General features: G+C 39.5%; 1 pseudogene; it reads left to right on the top strand.

Annotated features, from left to right (window-relative positions):
• The first annotated feature begins 1,652 nt into the window (after window positions 1–1,652).
• On the top strand, window positions 1,653–2,502 carry LOC149172585 (uncharacterized; annotated as a pseudogene).
• The last annotated feature ends 10,269 nt before the right edge of the window (window positions 2,503–12,771 follow it).

Here is a 12,771-nt window from a genome sequence, read left to right as displayed (position 1 = left end):
AGTTTCTTATCTGTTAGCATATCCCAATGATCAATGAGTAGATGAAGTTATTTTGGGGTTTTTATCAGTCCTTTCTTCTGGTAAAAAACCACCAATCTTGTTCAATTACATTTAGTTTCTGTTTGATGCAATTCATGATTAGTTTTTAAAGTTTAGTGCTAAAGGTTCATTCAAGCACCAATTACTTATTCTTATATCATCAGTCAGAAATATTCAAGTTTCCTTTGTAGAAATTGGATGTTGAAGGCAAAACACAGTGAGTGATTCATTGGACCTCATTAGTGAGGAAAACTCCTAAAGAAGTTTCTTTCAGTCATTTTATCAATCAATTTTTGTATATGGAAATATGTTTGTGAAGTAGTGATGCAGTTCCCAGAGTTTCAACAGAGATCTAAAGGATTTTGAATTTGAGTGAGCAGTCTAAAGTCAAGACTAGTATTTATACCAAGAATTTCACAGATATAAGGATTTATGGTTGCGAACTTCCACCCTACAAATTTCTAATGTTCCTCCCCATGAGGATTTTTGCACTTGAATATATCAGGTAGATGATGAATATGGATGATGTTCAATTTGTTTCCAGAAAAAAAGGCTTAATTTAAACTAAAAGCACAGGTTGGCCCATTCATAGTCAACACCAAAGTTGCAGAAAAAGAAGTCAATGAGTTATTGAGTCAGATGAAGTTTAGATTAAGTTTATGTTGGTCATATGATCCATTAGGAATAATATCATCAATGGGAGTTGGTCAGAAGTCTACACCGTATGTGCACTGTTAGACTCCGTCTCATGTCAGAGATTGATTCTTCTTCAAAACCCTGTTTTGAAGAAGAAATCATTAAATGTGTTGCTTTAGATGATGTAATTTGTTCTTCAGCTCTTCAAAAGGCAGCAACGACTTCATTAGCTCCTATCCCTGCAAAAGCACAAAAAGAACATCATCAGCAATTAGAGGCAAAAAGCTATTTGGAGAAGTCCTCTAGAGGGGGTCATTATCTTTCAGAAGCTGATTCTTAAGTTTCAGTTCTGGATGAGGAAGCGAGTTGGATTTCATTTTGGCTTACATTGGAAGGTTTCCAAAGGTGTCTCAGACACCTCAAACAGCAGAGGAAAAATGTCAAACTTTAAAGGACCGTGTTTATACTGTGTTTGTTGATCAGTTCCTTCTATCATACTGCCCATTCATTGCACACTTCAAAACAGCAGTCCAACGAGATGGTGACAACTTTGGTTTGGTTCCAGCTTCAGTAATTTCTGCACTTGATACCAAGATAGTAAATTTATGCAAATCAATTAACAGGAGAGCAGAAATGGATCCTGCATTGAGTTTAGCACTAGTTTTAAACGCTGCCAAATCATGCAGTTACCTTCTTTCTCCTGCAGATAGCTTTTGGATTGGAAAAAGAGACTCTTTTTCTTTTGAAACCAAGATGATCATTTGAAGGAAGTCCGCACTGTCAATTGAAGTATAATAAAAGGGCATCTATCTTAGTAGGGCAAGAAGTACACGGTGATGCAATTTTGGCAGCTGTTGGATCATCATGGAAGTCACTATGTCGTGTGAAGATATTAGCCTTAGCAGCTATTACAGGATACTCAATGGGCATGCATTGCTTGCGGATATACCAGGAGATACAAATATAACGACAAAGGTATGACATTCCAACACCAACAAATTGGGGCATACGCATTGCGCCTGAAATATGTCAGGACTCTTGATGCAGGCATTCACATCTTGATATCTTTTGTTGATCGTATTGCTTATGCGCATTCTTTGAAAGAGGAAGCTATTCCTATTCCAGATCAATCGGCAATTACAAAAGACAATGTCAGTATTTCCATTGGTGGTGTGCTTTATGTGAAGATTGTTGATCCTCATATGGTGTTGAGAATCCCATTTATGCTGTTATTCAGCTTGCATAGACAACCATGCGTAGTGAACTGGGTAAGATCACATTGGATAAAACATTCGAAGAAAGAGGCACTCTCAATGAAAATATTGTGAAATCAATAAATGAAGCTGTAACTGACTGGGGCTTACGTTGTTTACGATATGAAATAAGGGACATCAATCCACCAGCAGGTGTAAAAGCAGCCATGGAAATGCAGGCAGAGGCAGAACGGAGAAAGCGAGCGCAAGTGCTGGAGTCGAAGGAGTACGCCAATCAAATATCAATATTGCAGATGGAAGGAAAAGTGCTGTGATACTGGAGTTAGAAACTGTCATGATGGACCAAGTCAACAGAGCCCGAGGAGAAGCTAAAACTATTCTAGCAAGGGCTGAAACAATTGCGAAGGGTATTGGATTGCTTTCAGAAGCAATTAAATCAAATGGTGGAGCAGAGACACTCCGGGATGTGCAACCTTTCTTGTTTAACTTATTTGCAGACCCGAATATTATTCGTCTACCTAGATTATTTCGTTTTCTTCAAAAACCTTTGGCACAATTCATTTATGTGCTCAGGGCTCCTAAGAGCAGGGAGAGATATGCTACACGAACTTGAATCACTGTGTCACAAAAAATTACATCATACATATGCTTTCTTCTCGATTTCGACTTTATGTATGATGACTCACCACAGATCTTTGTCCCAATATTTGTCTCTGTCATAAAGGATTCGAAACATACAATTCCGATCTTTATTGTCACTGCAGTCAATTTGGATTGGCGCTGAGTTATACACAGTCCAAGAATTTGATTAATCCACAGTCAATTGCTCAGGTCATAAGAAGTCGAGCGTTATGAAAGGTGTCACGATGTACCAATTAGATGGCCGACAACAGGTTTGCATTGTTGGTTTGCAATGTTCAGGTTGTGTTGGAATGTTTGAAGACGTTTATTTTATGAAAGGATCACCTTTGTATGAGCTAGATTAGCTGAATGTGGAGTATGCGCCGCAACAAGGTTAACTTTTTCCTCATAATGACTCTGCTAGCTGGAGTGATAGCAGTTGGAAAATGGTTCGATCAAATATGACACTGGAAGAATCCTATGCAGACCGTGTTAGCGCATGTGCTATTCCTCATTCCGGTATGGTATCCGGAGCTTATACTGCCCACAGTTTTCCTGTATATGTTCTTAATTGGAATATGGTATTTCCGATTCCGGCCCAGATATTCACCTCATATGGATACTCGGATTATTTTTCGCCAACAACTGGCAGTAAAATCATAACTACCCGGCTAGCTAACCGGATACGTGTATAGGATTCTATCTTTGGTGATTTGCGCTGTACAAGCCTTGAGATCGTCGATAGCTATGATTTTAATGGTCACTTGGCTTGCTTTCGTGCCAAATGGGATCCAAAGGCTCCGTCCGAGCGCCTTGCAGTTATTGGTTGGCATCGCTCTGCATCCAATTGATTGGTTGGCATCGCTCTGCATACAAGCAATGGACAGCTTGTCACTGAAGTAATGGGTCCAAATATAGCAACCGATCCTTTACTAATGTCTTCAGTTCTGATCCTGTGGAGATTTGCGCTCCAGTATTTATATTTTAATTAGCCAATGATCAGAGGATTTTTAGGGACACGGTTCTGTTTTAGAATAGAAGAAGACGCTTTTTCCTATTATTGTAATTGCAGTTCAAACAGCGCCCTGATTGTTGGGTCGATCTGTTGTTTTTGTTTTAGAAAAAATAATTTTTTGTAAAAGAAGAGAGTTAGTAGGGGAAGAAAATTCTGAGTGCTGGAGGAGAACTGAGCTCCATTGTACAGTCTTGGCAGAGAGTTTAATGAAATTACACAGCTCTGACTTCTGAGATTCCTGTGGTATGATAATTTAGCATAAGTGTTTCTTATGTTTCATATGTGATCTGTTATGTTTCATTCCACTTCATGATCATTTCTAATTGAACAAATGAAGTGTTTAGGTAGAATTCATAGTATTATATGCTCTGCCTATAAGTTTGTTCATATTTAATGTTTTCTACTGTTTAAGGAGGATTCAAAGTTATTGTTTGCCCTCCTTAGCTCCTCACCAGTCTTGCCATCCCATTTAAATCTAGATTTGGTGTTAAATTTCTTGCCTACCTTGCCTCAGTCGATAATCTGTGTTGTTCATTATATTTCTCTGTTCAAGCTGTGATTTTGCCCATGCAGCCCGGAAACCCGTCATTTAATTAAAAACCCCAAATCAACCTTTCTAATCAGCTTACTAGCCTAAAATCAGTGTTACCCTGTTGGTCATCTCATTTATTGAAGATTTTACGAGATAGATCGGAGAGAGCCTTCTCCTGCCCTGTAGGGCTAGCTACGAGGCTAAATGGTTTGATGTTGCCTTGAGGTTTACCTTTCTCAGCCTGAGGTGAAATTTCAAGCGCTAACATGCACATCGAAAAACCTGAGAATGAACAATATGCCAACAAATAATAATGGGAAGAGAACACATTGCAGGAAGTTGAGGAGCTAGTTTCCAGTCAAACAATACTGGAAACTCCAAGGATGATAGATAAAGAGTTGAAAAGACCGAGAGACAGTCTATCTCCAACAGGATTAGAATTACAGAAGGCAACATTCAAAGTGTTGAAGAGGAGAAAAACCAAAAATGTTGAAGAAGAATCCTTAGAAATTGAAACTCAACCATGTTAAAGGTTGGTGTTTCCAAGGGTGGACATGATTCTAGAGTTGGATAATATTTTATCCTTTCCAGTTTTATTATTTTGGAAATTTTGAAATAACATAAAAATAATATTAATTGGGTTTATATCAAGTAGTTGGGAGAAATGATTGTTATCCTTCCAACATAAATTCAATTCCCATAAGTGACATGATGGACCTAATTATGATAACTTGGAACCTTGTTATTGAATCTAAGTAATCCATAGAAAACCAAAACATGTTTATTCTTCATCTCAAATATATAGATATTTAAAAGATATATAAATTGAAATTATATTTGTGTTTATTGAATTTGTTCCAAACTACTTTTCTAAGCAATGATTCCAATCCTTATTTTAGTTAGTAAATATAAAAGAACCTCTAAGGAGTTGATCAATAACTTCTTTGGTTCCAAGTCAGTTAAGCTTTGTAGTTCTTAAAACCTTGTAATTTGCAATGACGTAATCAAGTGGCCAAATTCCAACCAAATTACTTGTAGTCATTGGCTTGGTAATAGTGTTATGGATTACATGATGAATGATATTACCATTTCCTACCAAATTGCAAATTTGGCCTTTTAGATGACCTTGACCCTAACTTTGATCATAGGCGTTTAACCTTCAATCTGAAATTTTCCATGCACAAAAGACACATGCAAAAGAATTGTGAGAATCAAAGGCATGTGCTTTTCAATAAAAGTGAAATGGATATCTCCTTAAAGGATTTAAATAGGGATTTATACCTATTAACTTACAAGGATAACATAGAATGCCTCTATCATAATTTTACTACAACCCTCTTTTCTTCCATTAGCAAGTTGTCAATCGAGGTGTCCTATAAAAAGAATAATAGAACTACCAACCCTTGGTATGCTAAGGATTGTAAAATTGATAGAAAAGTAATTAGGGATGCTCCTAATGAATCTTTAAAGCTTGATAAGATAAATACATACAAAAATATTATAAAAGAAATAAAATGCATTGTATAAATAGAAAGAAAGAGCAACTGGCACACCTATCTAAATCCAATCCTAAAAAGTTTTGGAGGAAAATTCTAATTTGTAAAACTAAAAAAGATATATTTTGATTCCCTTGAAGTACTATAATTCCTACCTTAAGAACATTTATGAATTCCCTAATGCGATGGATACCATTTTGAATTCCCACATAGATGATTACATCTTTTCTTTATAAGATGTTAATTTTGAGGATAAGTAGCTTGTTAATGGGAAAGATAAGGATATTGAAGGATACCAAGCTGAAATTTTTAAACTAGGAGGACCTATCCTCATCCCTCACATACACAAGCTCTTTAATTTGACAGTGAAACAAAGCTTACCTAAGCCTTGGATGAAGAGCCTCTTTGTGCCTATGTTTAAAAGTGCAGATAAAAACATTATCTCTAATTATAGGACCATTATGATTAGCCACACTTTATCCAAGTTGCATGGAATTAGTTTGGAAAAGAAGATTGGTGTATGGATGGAAATCCATGGTAAAATAACGAAAGGACAAACTCCGTTTAGTAGATATAATTCAATTGTGGACCACCTTTCTACTCTTAGGATCATTACAAAGGAATGTCAGAATGATAACATTGATCTCTTCTGTTGTTTCATTAACTTTAGAAAAACTTTTGACACCATTCCTAGGACAAATATGTGGAAGAAGTTGGAAGAGATAATGGTTCCTCTCAAGTTGATGGTTGTTGTGACAAGACTATATGAGAATGTTATTTCCAAGTTTAGGACCACTGAGGGTTGGTCGGAAGAAATTAAATGCAATATCGAAGTCAAGCCAGGGTGTCTCTTATCCCCTACCCTTTTATTGACAATGTTGGACCTGCCAACGTGTCAGGGGGATCTCCCCGGTAAGAAGTCCCAATTAGACCTCAGACTATTTGGTGTAGGAGTCCCAATAGTGGGTCGTATGGTAATGCCTTGACCGCGATTTCGCACAGAGGCAAGTATGATAAATCTGTTGGTAGCAAGGGTGTGAAAATTGCAATGAGTTAAGGAAGGTGCATGATAGGTTCTAACACATGGGGGTTGAGATGAGTGCACCCCTTGGAAACCTGTAATAGTACTCAGCTTGGAAGGGAACACACGAGAAAATATGCATCACCAGCTGGAAAGCGATTTAGAAAGTAATCCAAAGTGATGGTTAAACCAACAACATATTTCAGAAAGATTTATACATACTTATACAAAATAGTCCATACATGCATGTGTAAGCAAACCAATACATATATCATTTAGAGTAAACCAAATAGCATAGAATACAATACAACATATGCATGAAACATGTTGGCTCTTATTATATAAAGAAGTGTAAGTTCTAGTCATACAATACATCCATGTCCAACCACTAGTCCCAATAGTGGAACATTACAACCACATCCGCCTACTCCTCCAAAGAGATGTACTAGCTCTGTGCAGTGGAGAAGCCAAGGCTCATTACAATACTATCCAAGCTCTCTCCAAGATAGTCTTATCAGAAGCTTGGCTGACCAAAAGCCTTTACAATAAGTTATGAGGGACTATTTATAGAAAAGTGTGGGGTGACCCTTGACATTCCCCTTTGTGACAATTCAACTACCCTCATGACTCTTCACCTACTCTATGACTGTTACATCCAACTATCACAACTTAACTTACACTTGACATGACTTTACATTACAATGCACATGTACCCATGTGAAACAAAAATGGCTTGAGAAAGAAATGCTATACATCACTCTGACTTAGACAACCATGGAAGTACAACTCCTCAACATCTTCATGTTGATCGACAGTAACATACTGATGCCAAGATCAGTAGTCCTTGATGGTGTCCGTGTGTTCTACGGTGACATCTGTCTGAAACCTGACTCTTGCCTCCATAGCATCCGGGTACACTGCTCGGGCTCCTCTGTCCAACTCGTCTGAAAGCATGCACATCATTGTCTTTAATGCGGTTGGACGAACACCGTACTTGTGCATGATGTCTGCATTGATGGGTAAGTCTGGGCTGGTGGTAATGCGCATCTACCCATCGAAGTATGAGTCAAGCTCTAGTCAGACCTATTTCTTTGTCTTTGCCTGGGTGAGAGTCCCAATAGATGGGACCGCGTGTGTGCGCACCACAACATCCATACTCTTGAATACTCGTGCATGGGAACTTGTATGCTAGTGATGAGTTGTGGGAGCTCTTCATAGTTCTTAATCTAACTCCAAATATATGCCTTCAGCTTAACTACATTGGCCCTCATCATTCTAGGCAAGTGAAGCGGTGCTCCCTTGTATTTCATCGTCCATGTTTGCATGTCATCACCAATAGCATGCAAGTTCGTTAAGATACGTGCTCTTCTAGCACATTGCTCCTACCATCCGTTGAGATGGACGACTGTCTTATGCACGGTACCAAACTTGGAGTACAACGCTCGCATAACTGTGTCAAGGGACAATAATTCATCTAGTATTGACTTCTTCAGTTCATCTTGGGCGGACATTGTCACGAAGTCTCCTCCTTGCTTGGCCGTCTGTAGTTCCTTCGCCATTCGCTCATTCTCAACTATCAGAAAGCAAACATTTGAGCTAGTGGCTTCGACATACACTCTCGTTGCATCAGCCAAGGTTGTTGGATGTTTGCGCACATCAGTCATGATCACTCGTTCCTCAACTTGCACAGGAGATGTATGATCCTCCGGAGTTGATACTCTGCAAGACTGCACAACTCTATGTTGAGATTCATCGAATGAGATGTTATGCATCTCTCCTTCCGGCTGATCACCAAGGATCTCAGTGCCTCCTTGGTCATTCGAGACTTTCTCATCATCTGGATGCATTGAAGGAGGTGAGTCGACCTCTTTGTGGTGAGGTATGAGGTCGGTGTCCTGTTTCAACTCTCGTTGCTCCATGTCTGCATCCAACTGTTGAAGTGCTTGTTCTATCTCATGAGCGAAGCCTTTCTCTTGCAATGGTTCACCCTATTCACCTAATGTCATCTGTTCTGATGATCAACTACTTGTATGGGCATTGCTTCATCTATTTACACATGTTGCACCCCCTGCTTTATTTGCTGCACTTCCCTCTCCTGTTTGCGCAGTTCTTGTTCCTTTCAGAGTTTCTCCCTCAACTCATGCACCTCCTTCTTTGCTTCTTCCATTCTCTCTTTTCCCTCTACCTCTGTGCAATTCGCATGTTGCGTTGATGCCTCTTTTCCTCTATAGCCATAAATGCTTTCTCTACTAATGGGTCAGCTCGAAACTTGCAGCTTTGCTCCTCCTCCATGCGATCGACAGTCTTCCTCTTATTTTCTGTATTCAAGTTTCTGTGATCCATAATGAATTAAACGAAGTCTTTTGGTAGAAATCACATGAGAGAGTTTTTTGGCGGACGCATTTCGAACCAACAAGTGTGGTTCATCATTAGGACCAGATGAAGAGGTAGACCATGGCAAAGGCTTAAATAGAGAGAAATGTAGAGACATAATTTCAAGTAACACTGATATTTGAACAATAATGTTTAAATTATAATATTAATTTATTAATATATTAAAAACAAATATTATTAACGGCTAGTTTTTGAAAAAATATTTAAATAATGATATTATTTCATTAATTTATCCTATTAATATTTTTAATAAATTAATGAAATAATTTCATTATTTAAATATTTTTTCAAAAACAAGCCGTTTAATATAGCCGTTACTTAATAATATTTGTTTTTAATATACTAATAAATTAGTATTATAATTTAAACATTATTGTTCAAATATAGTTGTTACTTGAAATTATGTCCCTACATTGCTCTCTATTTAAGCCTTTTCCATGGTCTGCCTCTTCATCTGTTCCTGATCATGAACCATACTTGTTGGTTTGAAATGCGTCAGCCAAAAAACTCTCTCATGTGATTTCTACCGAAAGACTTTGTTTAAATCTTCATCTTACCTTTGTCGCGCACTGGTATGCTTGCCTTTACTGCCACTACTACTACTGTTCGTACTAGTGCTCTCCATGATGTTGCTTCATGTTGCTTCGCTAACCACTCCACAATGAAGCTGACCGGTTCGTTGGGTTTGGAGAAACTGTAGCAATATCTCCATGGGTCCTCCTTGCCCAATGACATGCCCCGTAGATCCAGTTGAACTGAACTCTCGTGTAGTGATCCTTCACAATAGAATGTGGGTCATACGGATTGTAGCTTTGGAGGTCGAATGGGTACTTCTTCATCAGTTCTTCTTTGACATCCGCTTTCTTGATACTCTGAATCTCATATACCCAATCCGTAATGGAAGAGTGGGCCAAGGTTCCTTCTTCTTCCGGTGCAGTCTAGCTGTCAATCCTGCCGAGATGTGATATGATACCTCCTCAATGACAAGTACGTCCAAGGCAAACTTCAATAGAACATGTGGAGGCTTCTCCGTGGTGAACATTCGGATGAAGGTGCTGGACATCGAGGCATACCAATCAGCAATGCTTATCAGTGCCTCCATTGCTTCCTTCGACATGCAGGGTGGATCCTGTTCAAGTATCATCTTGTACACTGGGGTGAAAAAATGATTGCAGAGATGTGTGATTACTCCTTTGAAGTTGCATTTGGACAACAACTTGAAATACATGTTCACAACAGTCTCCGCCGGTGACCATGCCCACTCCAAGCCCTGGAACTCTTATTGGTCACAGATTGCATCTAATATGTAGGTGGACATGTAAATATTTGCATGCATACCTCCGAGTGACTGTCAAGCCTTCGTTACTTGTTCCTTCAACTGATGAGCTAGCATGCCAGACCAGTTACATGGTTTTCCCTCTCTAGCCAGTTGGCCTAGTGTGATCACCCAACTATGTGGGAAGGTTTCTGTGCTTTCTTGGCCATATAGTCGAAAAGAAAATATGACCAAGTATTGATATGCCTTCCTCAGTATCTATGTCTTGTAGATATGGTTTGGTGTCAACCTGAATCGAGCCGGCTCCTTTACCTAGTTCTTTAGAATGTCTCTGGAGTTAGCACTGTTGTTTGTTAAGCTGAAGGGAGTCTTCATGATAGTCACGAACTCTGACATCTGATACATCTCGTCATAGTCTCATGCCCAGAAGGTTGCAAGCTTCATCCCACTAACACTGCTTAAGGTCATCGTCTCGGGGCCAGTTTGAGAGACGATCCAGTGTAATTTCAACACATGGGAACATGGGGTATCTGCATGCAATCTGGTACAAGCAGGACTTGTGAATGTTCACATACACCTAACGGTCTTCGAGGTCTTCCTCAAAATTTCCTGCAAATGCTTCAATGATCTCTTTCCACTTGAGTTTGATGTCCTTGTCTAGAAACAACTTTGTATCTTCATAGATCGATAGGCTAGAGGACACTCGCTCAGCTACAGCTCCAGCTGCCTTTCCGTCAGTGTCCTGTGATCCCACTCTCTTGGAAGCCATTGATCCTATACTGCTAAGAGGTGGATGAACACTTGAAAGATATGAAGACAAGAAACATGCATGGAAGGAAATTTGTTAGCGAAAACCAAAGAAAATTTGGGGAATGACACAGCACATACCTAGGAAACTGATAGGAAATATTGCGCAATTCCTTATGGGAGGTTGGGTGACTGGCTGCTAGAACTGCACAAAAGGTAGTCTGGGCTATCTAGGAGACGAGACTAGCTGTTGGATTTGTGCAATACGCAATCCAAAGTAACTGTTGGATTTGCGCAATGCGTAATCCAGACTAGCTGCTTGCTACTGGAATTGCGCAATTCCAATTGGGAGTTACTGCAGGATCAGGGACTGCATTGTGCAATTTTATGGGCCATCAGTCATTGTCCCTCAGAAATGTGCAAACAGTCATAGAGGACAGTGCTGGGCAGAAATGTGCATTTCTGGAGAGGAAGACAGAGCCTTCCTTCCCCAAATTGCGCAATGTTGTCTTAGTGAAAGTAGAGTACGGGCCAAGGTTGGCCGCACTCGCCGAAGGGCAATTGAAATCAAAGAAGACAATGAATGCATGGCGACACTAAGTGAAAGTAGAAGTGATTGACAATGCATGCGAACATGAATGAAAGATTCAATAAACAGATCAACATGCATGTGGGTGAAGCGAGTCGTCGAATCAACGACTGTTCGTGTAAAACAGTTCCATGCATGCGACAACAATGAGATAGCAATGAAAACTGAAACACTCCTAGGACAATCTAGCATACATGTAAACGATAGCAAGCACTCAAAGAAATCAAACAAATAACACTCACACAAGTGAAAACACAAAAAGTGACAGAAATGTTGAAAAAGACAAGTTTAGGCCACCTACCTGTGAATAGCTGAGTCGGATGTGTCGAAGAGTCCTAGATTTGTTGTGGGATGTCAGAGTTCCAAGATCGATGTAAAATAATGAGCTCTAATGCATCAACTAAATAAGTTTTGAGTTCATGATGCACATGCCACAAATTTAGGAAAAAGGGACACTTGGCGGAAAGTTTCTAAGACAACTTTGCATGTAACCTCTGGCTACTAAAAATAGCTCCCTGAATCATGGGATGCCTTTTGCATATTTCCTTTTGCTATTCCGGGAAAAAGAAAGCCATGCATGCAAGTCAAGTTTCCTTGGTCCCGGGTGGAACTGGTTAACCCAACTGCTCATGCATGAAGTTGCTCAATTGCTAGGAGGAAATGCACATTTCTTGCTGGGAGTTGGGCTAGCTGCTCAAGATATTTACTCAATTTCTAGGTAAGCAGATGACTGCTACCTAGATTTTCACAAATTCTGGGCTAAGCAGCCCTACTGGGGAAAATTAAGAAATTTTCACTCTGAGTATTGACTGGCAAAATTGTGCAATTCTAGAGCCTAGCAGGCTTCCAGACAAGATTGCACAATTTCTGGAGGGAAGGATGATTTCCCTCCAGAAATGTGCAATTTCTTGGGGGAGCTACTCAGCTTGCAGCTGGACCAAGTCCGGGTGAACAACCTATGAGGGGAATGCATCAAGCTGTGATCAACAGGCTCCCTTTGAGCAAGAAAAACACTAAAGCTTGTGTACTTGACGAAGCAAGACAAGGTGTTGTGAAAAGTTGGTAGGGAGGCTCCAAAATGAAGGTAAGGCAAAATTTTGGAGGGTGGTTGCAGCCACTACAACACCTTTTTGGAATATATATTGATAAGCTAGAAGAGTTTTTGGAATATACAAGTTGTGTTGGGGCCAC

Source organism: Pinus tabuliformis, chromosome 4_2 (assembly GCF_031772625.1).
Source record: "Pinus tabuliformis cultivar Carrire ecotype Pingquan chromosome 4_2, CPIR1, whole genome shotgun sequence".
NCBI lineage: Eukaryota > Viridiplantae > Streptophyta > Pinopsida > Pinales > Pinaceae > Pinus > Pinus tabuliformis.
Note: the sequence above shows the minus strand (reverse complement) of the source record. Positions and strands in the feature narration are given on the sequence as shown.